Raw genomic sequence first — 12,456 nt, 5'->3', positions numbered from 1 at the left:
ATTGAGTCTGCTCTGCTATTCAATGGCAATATGCTGATCTGATAATCCTGAACTCCATGTTTCTGCCTTTTCCTCATAACAATTGATTCTCTTACTGATTAAAAATCTGTCTAACACATCTTTGAATTTTCTTAAATACACAGCTATTACAGTAAAGAATGCCACACACTCTCTACACTCAGACAAGAAATTCCTCCTCATCTCTGTTTAAACAGAGGATCCATTATTCTGAAATTTTCTGCACTGCGCCTAATGCCAATATTTCCTTGGTTAAGGGGACCAGAACTGTTCACTGTATTTTAGATGTATTCCAATTATTGCCCTGTACAGTTTTAATAAGACTTCCCTTTCCATTTTTCATCTTGAAATAAAAGACAACATTCCATTTGTCTTCCTTATTACCTCCTGAGTTGTACACTAGTTTTTGATTCATGCACTAGGACCCCCATACCCCTCTCTGCTGTAGTTTTCTGTAGTCTTTCTTCATTTAAATAATATTTGGCTCTATTCTTCTTGCCAAAGTTCATAACTTCAGAATTTCCCATATTATATCCTAATTGCCATGTTTTTGCCCATTCACTTTACCTGTCTATATTCCTCTGTAGACTCCTGTGTCCCCTCACCACTTGCCTTCCCATTTATTTCTATGTCATTTTAAAAATACTAACGATAATGCATTCATTTTTCTCATCTAAGTCATTAATATTTTTGGCAATAATTGTGGACCCACCAATAATCCCTGTAGCACTTCATCACAGTTGCCATCCTGAAAATACTTTCATTATCCCAGCTGTCTGTCTTCTGTGAGTTAGCCAATCTTCTATCCATGCTAATATATGACCTGCAATATAATTGTCTCATCTTCTTAAATAGCTTAATACATGGGACCATAATGAAATTATTTTGGAAATCCAAATATATGACATCTATTGCTTCCCTATATCCATCCTATTGTTATCTCCTCAAATGTATATCAGAAATTAGCCGGGTATGATTTCCCTTTCATGAAGCCACACTGACTCTGTTTGGTTAGATAAGTTACTTCTAAATGCTATATTATTACATCCTTTAGAATGGATTCTAAAAATTTTCTAATGACAGATGTTCAAGCTAATTGGCCCATAATTAGTTTTGTCAAAAAAATCTCCTTTCCTTACCGAATAAGGTTGTTGCATTCGCAGTTGTCGAATCCTAAGGGACTTCTTGGAAAGTAAGGATTATTGGTAGATTATTACCACTGCATCCATTATCTCTGTAGCTACTTCCTTTAATACCCCAAATGCAATTTAGCATGGTGGCTCAGTGGTTAGCACTGCTGTCACACAGTACCGGGGATCGGGCTTGATTCTATCCTCGGGTGACGGTCTGTGTGGATTTACACATTCTCCCTGTGTCTTTGTGGGTTTCCACTGGATGCGTAGTTTCCTGCCACAGTTCAAAGATGAGCATTTTAGGTGGATTCGCTATGCTAAATTGCCCATAGTATCCAGGGATGTGCAGATCAGGTGGGCTAGCCATGGGAAATGCAGGTTAACAAAGATAGGGTAGGGGTGTGTGTGTAGGTGGGATGGTCTTTGGAGGGTTGGTGTGGACTAGATGGATTGAATGGGCTGCTTGTACATTGTAGGCATTCAATGATTTCAAACCCATTTAGTGCAGAGGATCATTGGCCTTTAGCCCCATTAGTTTATCTAATATATTTTTCTCTATTAATAATTACAAAGGATGACGCCAGAGGTGGCTGGACTGCACTGAGAAAGAAGTTAAGTTGCAAAGACAGTTGAGGAGCAATGGCAAATGTTTAAGAAAATAGATCATAACTTACCACAAATATGTTTCTTTCCTTTCCCTTTTGCCTCTTGATTGTTTTGGAACTTTTAGACTGTTATTAGTGCCTTCTACTATGAAGTCTGATCTAAAGTATTTATTCAAACGGTGTTTTTCTGGTTTCCCATTATTATTTCCCCAGCCCCATTCTCTACGGGGCTCTACATTCACGTTGGCCTTTCTCTTGCTTTTTGAATATTTATAGAAACTCTTGCTATCAATTTTGATACTTTGCTACTTACCCTCATTTATCCTCTCTTTCTTCTTTTCAGTAAGCTTTTGCTGGTTTTTAAAACTTTCCCATTGGCTTCCAAGTAACATTTACTGCACAAATGTTTTTTTTCTTTTGATTTGATATGATCCTTAGCTTCCATGGTTAACCATTGCTGGTTTATACCATGCCTAGAATCCTTCTGCCCCACTGGGCTACATATTTGTGGTAAGTTATGATCTATTTTCTTAAACATTTGCCATTGCTCCTCAACTGTCTTTGCAACTTAACTTCTTTCTCAGTGCAGTCCAGCCACCTCTGGCGTCATCCTTTGTAATTGCTATCATTTGTGATACTGAACTTTCTTACTCTCAAACTGAATGTTAAATTCTATCATGTTACAGTCACTTCCAACAAGACCTATTACTCTGAAATCATATATTGAATCTGTTTTGTTACACATTACAAGATCCAAAGTGGTTAGGTTTTTGATTGGATCCACAACATATTATTTTAGGAAACTGTCCTGAATACAATCTATGCCATCGTGCCAATTTGATTTTCCCAACCTCCACAATGATTAAAACCAACCATGATTAATGAACTGTCTTTTGCACTTGTCTCCATTATCTCCTGATTTATTCTCTATCCTCCAGAACAGCTGCTTTTCAAGGCCAGCAGACTACTCCCATCAGCATCTTCCTCCCCTTGTTATTTCTTATTTCCGCCGACATGGATTCTACGTTTTCCAATCCAAGATTATTTTTTGCTCCTATATGTATTCCATGGTGTACTAATTAAACTACCCCACCACCTTTTCATCCAACTGCCCTTTCAAAATGTTATATTACTGAATACTTAGTTCCATAGATCATAACCTATTGATTTTTATTTGTCATTAACTTAATTATTTTACTTCATATACTACATGCATTTAAGTATTACTAATTATGTCTTTTTACCATTTTTCCTCCTTTGACTCTAATTGCTGTTATTTCTCTATTTCCTTATTTCTGTATACTTTGCCCCTATCTGTTCCACACAGTGTTTGATTATCGAAATAGCTGCACAGCAATGCCGCGATAGCTGTTTGCTTTGTAAGCCTTCATTTCCTCTCTCTTAAACCTCTCCACGCCTCTACTATTTAATTTAAACCCCTGTCTGTAGCCCTAGTTAGTCAATTCCCCAAGATACAGGCCCAGCACGATTCAAGTGAAGTCCATCCCACAGAAACAACTCCCTTCTACCAGAGTACAGATGTCTATGAAGTGAAACACATTGCTCCCACACCAACTCTTTGAATCACCCATTGAACACCTTTACTTGCTCTATGCCAGTTTACCTGTGGCTCAGATCATAATCCCAAGATTATTCTCTATGAGGTTCTGCTCTTTAATTTAGCTGCTAATGATTTAAATATTTTCAGCAGGGTCTGCTCTTTAATATTATCAATGTAGTTGTTACCAATGTGGATGAGGAGAACTGGATCCGTCCTCTCCCATTCCCTGTTCCTCTCCTTAACCCTGGTATCAGGCAACCAACACGGAATATGCAGAAACCAATATCTGTCCCCTTAATTGTACTGGTCTTAGGTAAAGTGAAATAAGAATCACGTATATGCTGAAATAAGCTATGTTGACCTCCTAATTAACAGTAAAACAGAATGAATACCAAGGCTGAATCTTGGACTGCAAGCTAGAATTTGTTTTACTATGTGTTGAAGATAAGGGAAATGAATGTCCATATTAATTAAGCATATTGGACATATTCATTATTCACACAAAATACTAGCACAGCTTGCCTTTAATGTGAAAAGAATGCCTTAAGGAGATTCACTGGCAAATGGAAAACTCAGTAGGTTAAGTTTGAAATGAGCTGCAAGACCAGTATGATAGACATACAAAAAATCCTCGATATCATTTGTTAACAGCAAGAAACTAGTACAAGTTCCCACTAAACTTTTCACATGCCGTCAATAAAATCCTGTTCCAGTCATCATGATTCTGCTATCCAGCCTATCTTAAAACAAATTATTTAATTGATGGAAGCTGCAGTGAAGAGGAAATGTGTGGAGCAAAATGTTAACAATTATAATTTTTATACCTGAAGCATCGAGGCTCCATTTGTTTCCTTTTTACAGTAAATACAAATGTTAATTTTTCAATGGTCATAGGCAGTTATAATGTTAATGATGCATGCTCATGCAGTTTAAGTAAATTCTGTTATCATCTGTTCCCACTGGAAACAGTCTGACCCCTGAACACAGTACTGCTGCTGGCCTGGCATGCTTATAAATCTGCCCATCGCTCACACACACACACACAAAATGGGAAATTCCAGGCATCTCTTACCCTCCATACACATCCTTCATAGGCATTAATTGTTAAGGAGTAAGTTTCAGGACTTATAAGCAAAATTGTGCAATTCTAACAATGGTTTAGTTAAGAATTAAACTTCTTAATTTGTTGTATTTGATTGCCTTGGTACTGGTCTCAATGGTGGACAAATATTAACCAATTAAATACATCTGGATTTAAGACAGGGTTAATACAAGCCCAACCCAGACCTGTCATGCTGCACACCCTGTGGTAGAGTTAAGTCTGGAAACTGAGTCTTTGATTTGTATCAAAGCCCTAGAAGTAGTGCAAGAAATAATTATGCTGTCAGGGCCCTGAGTTTTCAGAGCAGTTTAAAAAAGCTGTTCTCTTTAGCAGGCAGAGACAAACTTATAGAAGTAACTAAAATACTAAAGGAAGTAACAAAGTTAATGTGCAACACCACTTTGTGGTACATCACAGGGTGAGTGAAGACGTTAGTTCAAATTAGTGAAAGTGATTTAATAATTAATATCAGCAAGAATTTCTTTTAATAAAGAGAAATACCATATAAGGTTAGAGAGAAGTACTTGAAAGCATAGGGCAGACATCCATAAAGTGCGGGCATTAGTTCAAGTATAAAGTTAAATAACCAAAAAGATTGAAAATAGGAACCTGACCTGTCTCACTTCTGGTGTTGAGAGTGTGGAACACAACCAGGATTTTTTTTTTCAAGGCCTTCTCTTAAGATTTTCTCAAGGACTACTTTTTTGATTTTCAGGGGCTCTTCTTCATTCTCACTAACTCCTTCATTGTTAATTCAATCATGTAATAACATACATTAGGTACTTGTGTTGATTCTGTTGTTCTATGGGGAATTCAATTCTCACAGAAGTAGAATTGGAAGACTTCATCAATATTTTCAATCATAATCATTGTTCCATTGAATTCAAAGATAAATGCACACAAGGAAAACATTAATTTTCTTGACACAAGGGTATACTAATAGCCACTGGACAATAGGCATAAGTTAGCAACAAATGCTTTTCTAAAAAAGACTGACACATTTTGCTTGGACATTGAGATTACTGCTAAATAGGTATATATATTAACACAGCTACTGTAACTCAAGTAATTCACGATGTGCAAAATGCTGAGATGTGATAACACCAAAATTCTAATAGCACTGAAATAAAATAAGTCAATCTTCAATATCCAGTTGTCAGTGTCCATTACAATAGAATTCATTCCATTTACTCTTCATTAAGTAGCTTATGACCCCTTGCAGCCTAAAGTTAGAGATTCCATATACATTTGTAGGGTATTCAGTACCTCTGTTTTCCAGGACCACAGTTGACTGAATATTGGTTAATGGTAATTGCAATGTGGTCAGCCAGATGGAGTTCATAGAATATGAGTTCTCCAATTGAGGGTGTTAATCTAGTCCAATCAGTGAGCTGTGACTGACAGAAATAAACAACAGTGTTCCTTGTGTCTCACACCTACACACACACACACACACCACAGGTGCTGGGGAAAAAATAAGCACTACTGCAGTTAGGCAGTAGTGTGGGGGTTAAATTTAAAGAAAAAAAGAAAAAAAAAAGAGAAGAAAGAGAAGGAAAAAAAATAAACAACAGTGTTCCTTGTGTCTCACACCTACACACACACACACACACACACACACACACCATGGGTGCTGGGAAAAATAAGCACTACCGCAGTTAGGCGGTAGTGTGGGGGTTAATATAAAAGAAAGAAAAAAAAAGGGAAAAAAAGATAAACCAGAGCTACAAAGAAAAAAAAAAGAAAAAAGAAAAAAAAAACAACTTAATTTAAAGCTATACCCCCTCGTAATAGCTGACTGCATACGTGGAAAAAGGTTCTCATGGTCAACCCTATCTAAACCCCTAATCATCTTGTACACCTCTATCAAGTCACCCCTAAACCTTCTTTTCTCCAATGAAAACAGCCCCAGGTGCCTCAGCCTTTCCTCATACGATCTTCCTACCATACCAGACAACATCCTGGTAAACCTCCTCTGCACCCGTTCCAGTGTCTCCACATCCTTCCTATAATATGGCGACCAAAACTGCACACAATACTCCAGATGCGGCCGCACCAGAGTCTTATACAACTGCAACATGACCTCAGGACTCCGGAACTCAATTCCTCTACCAATAAAAGCCAGTACGCCATATGCCTTCTTCACAGCACTATTTACCTGGGTGGCAACTTTCAGAGATCTGTGTACATGGATACCAAGATCCCTCTGCTCATCCACACTACCAAGTATCCGACCATTAGCCCAGTACCCCATCTTCTTGTTACTCTTCACACTTACCTACATTGAACTCCATTTGCCACCTTTCTGCCCAGCTCTACAGCTTATCTATATCCCGCTGTAACCTGCCACATCCTTCCTCACTGTCAACAACTCCACCGACTTTCGTATCATCCGCAAACTTGCTCACCCAACCTTCTAGCTCCTCCTCTAGGTCATTTATAAAAATGACAAACAGCAATGGTCCCAAAACAGATCCTTGCGGAACACCGCTAGTAACTGCACTCCAAGATGAACCTTTACCATCAACTACTACCCTGTCTTCTTCCAGCCAGCCAATTCCTAATCCAAACCTCCAACTCACCCTCAACTCCCTCTTTATGGGCATTTAAACGGGCATTGGATCGGCATATGGAGGATAGTGGGCTAGTGTAGGTTAGGTGGGCTTGGATCGGAGCAACATCAAGGGCCAAAGGGCCTGTACTGCACTGTATTTTTTCTATGTTCTATGTTCTATGTTGTCACTGGCCACTCGGGTGTTTTCCCCCTTTTGGAGATTGGATCAGTGGGTTACTGTGACTGTGTACGTGTAAGGACTCTCCCTGTTGCTGCTTGGGGCCTGCCTCACTGCTGCTGCCTGGGACTTGCCTTGGGGCCCCTCCCCAGGACCTCCACCACTACTGCTGTTGCCTGAGGCCCACCTCCACTGCTGTTGCCTGGGACTCAATTTTGGGGCTGCCTGGGAATTGCCTTGGGGACCCTCCCCAACAGGCCTGCCCCCACCACTGCTGCAACCAATGAACTGCCTAGGACTTGCCAGAGGCCTGCCTCCACTGCTGCTGTTGCCTGAGGCCTGCCTCCACCACTGCTGCCTGGTACTCGCCTTGTCCCCTCCCCAGGACCTCCACCACTGCCACTGCTGGAAGCTCACCTCCACTACTGCTGCCTGGGACTCCATTTTGGGGCTGCCTGGGACTTTCCTTGGGGACTCTCCCCAACAGGTCTGCCCCAGCCGCTGCGACCGAGGGCCTACCTGGGACTCGCCCGAGGCCTGCTTCCATCGCTGCTGTTGCCTGAGGCCAGTCTCCACCGTCGCTGCCTGGGACTCGCCTTGGGTGACTGGCCTTGAGCAAATCCCCAGGACTTCCACCATTGCTGCTGCCAGAGGCCCACCTCCACCGCTGCTGCCTGAGGCCTAACATTTAGCAGCAGAGTATGGCGAGCCCGAAGGTCGCGGGGCCTAGCCGCACCTACACCGGGGTAGCCACTGCCTTAGGCTCAGCTGTCCCAACCCCGGGTGCAACGTCAACACCCTTCAGGCACCTAACCAAACGCCTGGAGGTAAAGGCCTAATCCCACCCCAATATGACCATCGAGGTCTGCAGCAAGGCCATGGCTAGTGTGGTCGGCCCACTGGCCATCATCGCTGCAGCCTGGATGTACAGGAAAGCAGTCTTTTTCCTTAAGACCGAGCAGGCGGTCCACCTGGTCGTGGAGAGGAGGCTCACTATGGGCGGGACACATTTTTCCTGTTGATCCTTTGGAGGTCACGGCCCAGAGGGTCATGATCTCCAACGTCCCGCCCTTCATTTCAAGCGAGCTCCTTCTTCCCCACCTCACCATCTTGGGGGAGATCCGGTCAGTGATCCAACCGCTCCTCTGACACGTATACTCCTTCCGACGCCAGGTGTTTATTTGCCTGGCCTGGGAGGAGGTCACCGAGGGCTCATTCACCCTGCTCCACAAGGGCGCAGCCTACCGTGCCTTCTGGACGGCGTGCAGTGCCACCTGTGCCGCAAGGTGGGGCACATAAGAAAAAACTGCCCCACCCAGAAGGCTGCCCAGCCCACGCCAACGGCTGATGGTAGTGCCGCTGCACCCACTCCCCCTCCCCCGAAGTCAACACCTCAAGCCCCGGCACCGGAGGCATCCAATGCTCCAGCCTCCGGCAGGGAGGGGTGGTGAGCATTAGGCCGGCCAGAAGGCGCTCAAAAAGACGCATCGCATCAAGCCCGCCCACGGGGAGACCACCCTATCCTCTTCCCCGACACCTAGCCCACGACCTGCCCCGCCCCAGCACGCCAATGCCCCTGCAGCCGTGCCAGTGTCGCTCCGGCACAGGGACCCTGGCCCCCATACCCGATCCTGGCCCCACTGACCCCACATCCACCCCTCACCCCGATAGAAAACCCCCTGGGGCTTCGACGCCTGCCCCTGGCGCTGTAACACCTGGCCCGGGGGAGCCGGAGCCCGAGCCCAGCCACACCCTGGCACTAACCTGGGGGGAACCACTGCTACCCAACCTCCTGCAGTGACTGTGTCTGCGGGCCCCTGCCCCGCCCACCATCACCTGATAAACCAGGGGTGGGGCAGGAAGTGACACGGCTGACCCTCCCCACCCTGGCCACACCCCCTGTCTTCCCCCAGCCATCGTATTCCGGGAAAGGCTGGGGAGAGGGACAGGCCCATAAGTTCCCCCCGTCTCTCTGGGGAAAGAGGTGCTGGCCCTTGGAGGGGAGAGACACTCCAGCAGCGTGCCGATGGTGCTGTCCCTCTCCAGGGGATGAGCCAACGGTGCCTCTCTACTGTCCCAGGGGCTATAGCAGGGTCTCCTGCTGCCTTGACTCCACCGGCCCCTGGGGAGGACTTTAACAACCATGAGGGCCGTGGTGCGGGCGACAACAGAGGACCCTTTGCTGGGTTGCCGAGCTGCGGAGGGGAGGTAGGTGTTATCCTCGCTCCTCCCTCCCAGATCGTTTTTCCAGGGTCCTTGGCCCTGGGAGAGAACCTTTTCCCCAAGGAGCCAGGCGTCCCGGTGTCGGGAGAGGAGCGGGGCCCCGAGCCTCTGCCGCCTGACGACCCGAACTCGGGGCGTTCCGGGAAGGGGTGCGCTGAGGAAGGTACCGCCGGTGACCCTGGGGGTGGGGTCGCCGGGGGTTCGAGGCCGGTTGGCGGCACCGGACCAGCCTCCATCCTCTCTGTGGGGGAGGGGTCGGTGACAGAGGGCGACCTAACGGAGGAGGGTTCGGGATTGGTGGTGGACACCGGGGACGACGCAGACTCTGTCTGCAGTGACATTTTCGAGTCCCAGGTGCCCCCCACTGCTCTCCCCCCTCATCTCCCCCTCGAGGAACTCCGGGAATTTGTCGAGGAAACTCTGAGTCGCCGGGATAGAACCCAACTGGCGCTCGACCGCTGGAGCTCTTTTGAAAGAGTTTATTGGTCGGCCCACGCTGCTCGCCAGGCGCCTGGGCTCGATGTCAATGAGCGAAAGCGAGTCAGGAACTTCCTGGGGGCACTCCTGGTGAGGGAGATGGACTTCTGTGCCCCTCCCTCGTCCTCCCTGTAAATGTGTATACAGGTTTTTAACTGTACTGGTGGTGGTTGCACAACGCTTCCGACATGGAGACAACTATAGCCAGCCTCAACATCAATAGCAGCAGGGAGTCACAAGACAGATACCAGACCCTCTCGGTCCTTCGGGACGGGAGGTATGCGGCGTGCTTCCTGCAAGAAACCCACACTACCCCGGGAGACGAAGCCACCTGGCTCCTGGAGTGGCGAGGGGGGGTCTACATGAGTCACCTCACCCGCAGATCTGGCGGGGTGGCTATCCTGTTGGCCCTGCATTTTCAGCCGGAGATCTTGGGGTCAGGGAGCCCATGCCAGGCCGTTTGCTTCACCTTACGGTTCGGCTGGGGGGCGCGGTGCTTCACTTGGTGAACGTCTACGCTCCCCTGGCCGGGCCGAGGCAAGCGAGCTTCTTCGGAGAAGTGTCCGCTCACCTCGCCTCCATCGATGAGAACCAGTGCGTCGTCCTCGGAGGAGATTTTAACTGCGTTCTCGAGGGCAGGGAAAACGGCGGTGCCCGCACCGGTTGGGCATTGGGGAGGTCGTCGGGGGTCTTGGTCAAGTCCTTTGACCTGGTGGACGTCTGGCGGAATCTTCATCCCGACTCCATCGCCTTCACCTTCGTGAGGCCTGGGGTCGGAGCGTCCAGAATCGACCGCCTGTACGTTTGGCGGGCGTACGCCTCCTGTTTTCCCTGGCGGCGAAGGTGACCAGGGTCGGGGACGTGCTGGGGGCCTGGGTTGGACGCTGCCGCAGGACATAGCGAGCAGGGCAGTAGTAGACGTCCAGTACGTGGCCACCGCCATCCGACGCCTTAAAATGGCGGTGCTTGGACCCAACATATTGCACCAGTTGGAGGAGGCTCAGGTGTGCGGTGGGATCCCGGACGGAATATCACATTGGCCCCAAGGTCCTGTACTTCCTGCGGGAGCCTGTGCCCCACAACCTGAGCCGCCTCCGGAATTTTCATTTCGTTCCCTTCCAGGGGGTAAAAAGGAGGGCCCTGTATAGACTGCTGCCGCACACCGTCCACCTCTTCTTCCTCATCCACCGTCCGCACACGCCTTGGCGTGCCCATTTGCCACCGGGCGGTGGGGATCCCCAGTAGAGGGCTCTCTACCCAGGAGTCCTCCCCCTTTCTCTCTGGGATCAGGGGTGGAGGGTGCTGCACGCAGCAGTCCCCTGCAATCGCAGATTGCGGTGGTTCATGGACTCCCAGCCCAACTGCTTGTTCTGTGGCACTGTGGAGTCCGTGGACCATGTATATATTGGGTGTGGGCGTTTGCACTCCCTTTTCGATTTTCTTAAACCTCCTCCTCTGCTTTTCATTGCACTTCAGTCCCATGCTCCTGATCTTCGGGCACCTGGTACGGAAGAGGGAGGGCAGGTCTGAACACCTCCTCCGTGGGTCTGCTCCTGGGCCTGGCCAAACTGGCCATCAACAGGTCCAGGCAGTGGGCCGTGGAGGGGGTCGTTAGGGCCGACTGCCTGCCCCTCTTCCACTGTTACAGTAGAGCCCGGGTGTCCTTAGAGAAGGAGCACGCGGTGTCCACCAACACCCTAGAGTCGTTCAGGGAGAGGTGGGCACCGCAGGGAGTGGAGTGCATTATTTCACCCTTCAACTCTATTTTGATTTAATCCCTTCCCTCCCCTTCACTGTTTGATCATACAGCATTGCCCTTTGATGTGAAGGGCACTGCTTGTCACTGGCCACTCGGGTGTTTCCTTTCTTCCTGGTGGTAAAAACTGAATAAAGATTCGTGCACTTTGTGTCTTTCACTGTGTCTCATACCTGCACACACACAACATGGTGCTGGGGAAAAAATAAGCACTACCGCAGGTAGGTGGTAGTGTGGGAGTTAAAGAAGAAAAAAAGAACAGGAGTGTCAGTGGTTCTGTTCACTGAGAGCTGCCTCTAAGGGAGGTGTGTGTGCACGTGTGCAGGCAAGGACTCTCCTCCTTGAAGGTGTCAGAGGGGAAGGGGACTGTCCCTGGACCAGCTACCCCACATCCAGAGAGCTCTGAGAGGAAGAAAGGAAGAAGAAAATGAAGAGGAGGCAGGAGGAGGAGGCAGAGGCAGAAGGAGATGAGAGTTCTAAGTCCTGGGCCTGCTTTTGGAGCTGCAGCCTGGGCCTCACCCAGGTCAAGGGAGTGTTGCTGCTGACCTGGGGCCCACTCCCACTGCTGGTCTCTGGGACCCAACCTGGACCTGCCTCAGCTGCTCCTGGTTGGGGCCTCCCTCACTGCTGCTGCCTGGGACTCGCCTTGGGCCCCTCCCAAGACCTCCACTGCTGCTGTTAAAGGCCCACCTCTACCGTTGCTGCCATGGACTAAATTTTGGGGCTACCTGGGATTCGCCTTGGGGCCCCTCCCCAGGATCTCCACCACTGCTGTGACCTGAGGCCTGCCTCCAGCTGCTGCTGCTGCCGCCACTGCCTGCGGCCTCATCTGGACTTAACAACACAGCT

This window comes from Chiloscyllium punctatum, chromosome 7 (assembly GCF_047496795.1).
Source record: "Chiloscyllium punctatum isolate Juve2018m chromosome 7, sChiPun1.3, whole genome shotgun sequence".
NCBI lineage: Eukaryota > Metazoa > Chordata > Chondrichthyes > Orectolobiformes > Hemiscylliidae > Chiloscyllium > Chiloscyllium punctatum.
The sequence above is the reverse complement of the archived record's forward strand: the minus strand, read 5'-3'. Positions refer to the sequence as shown.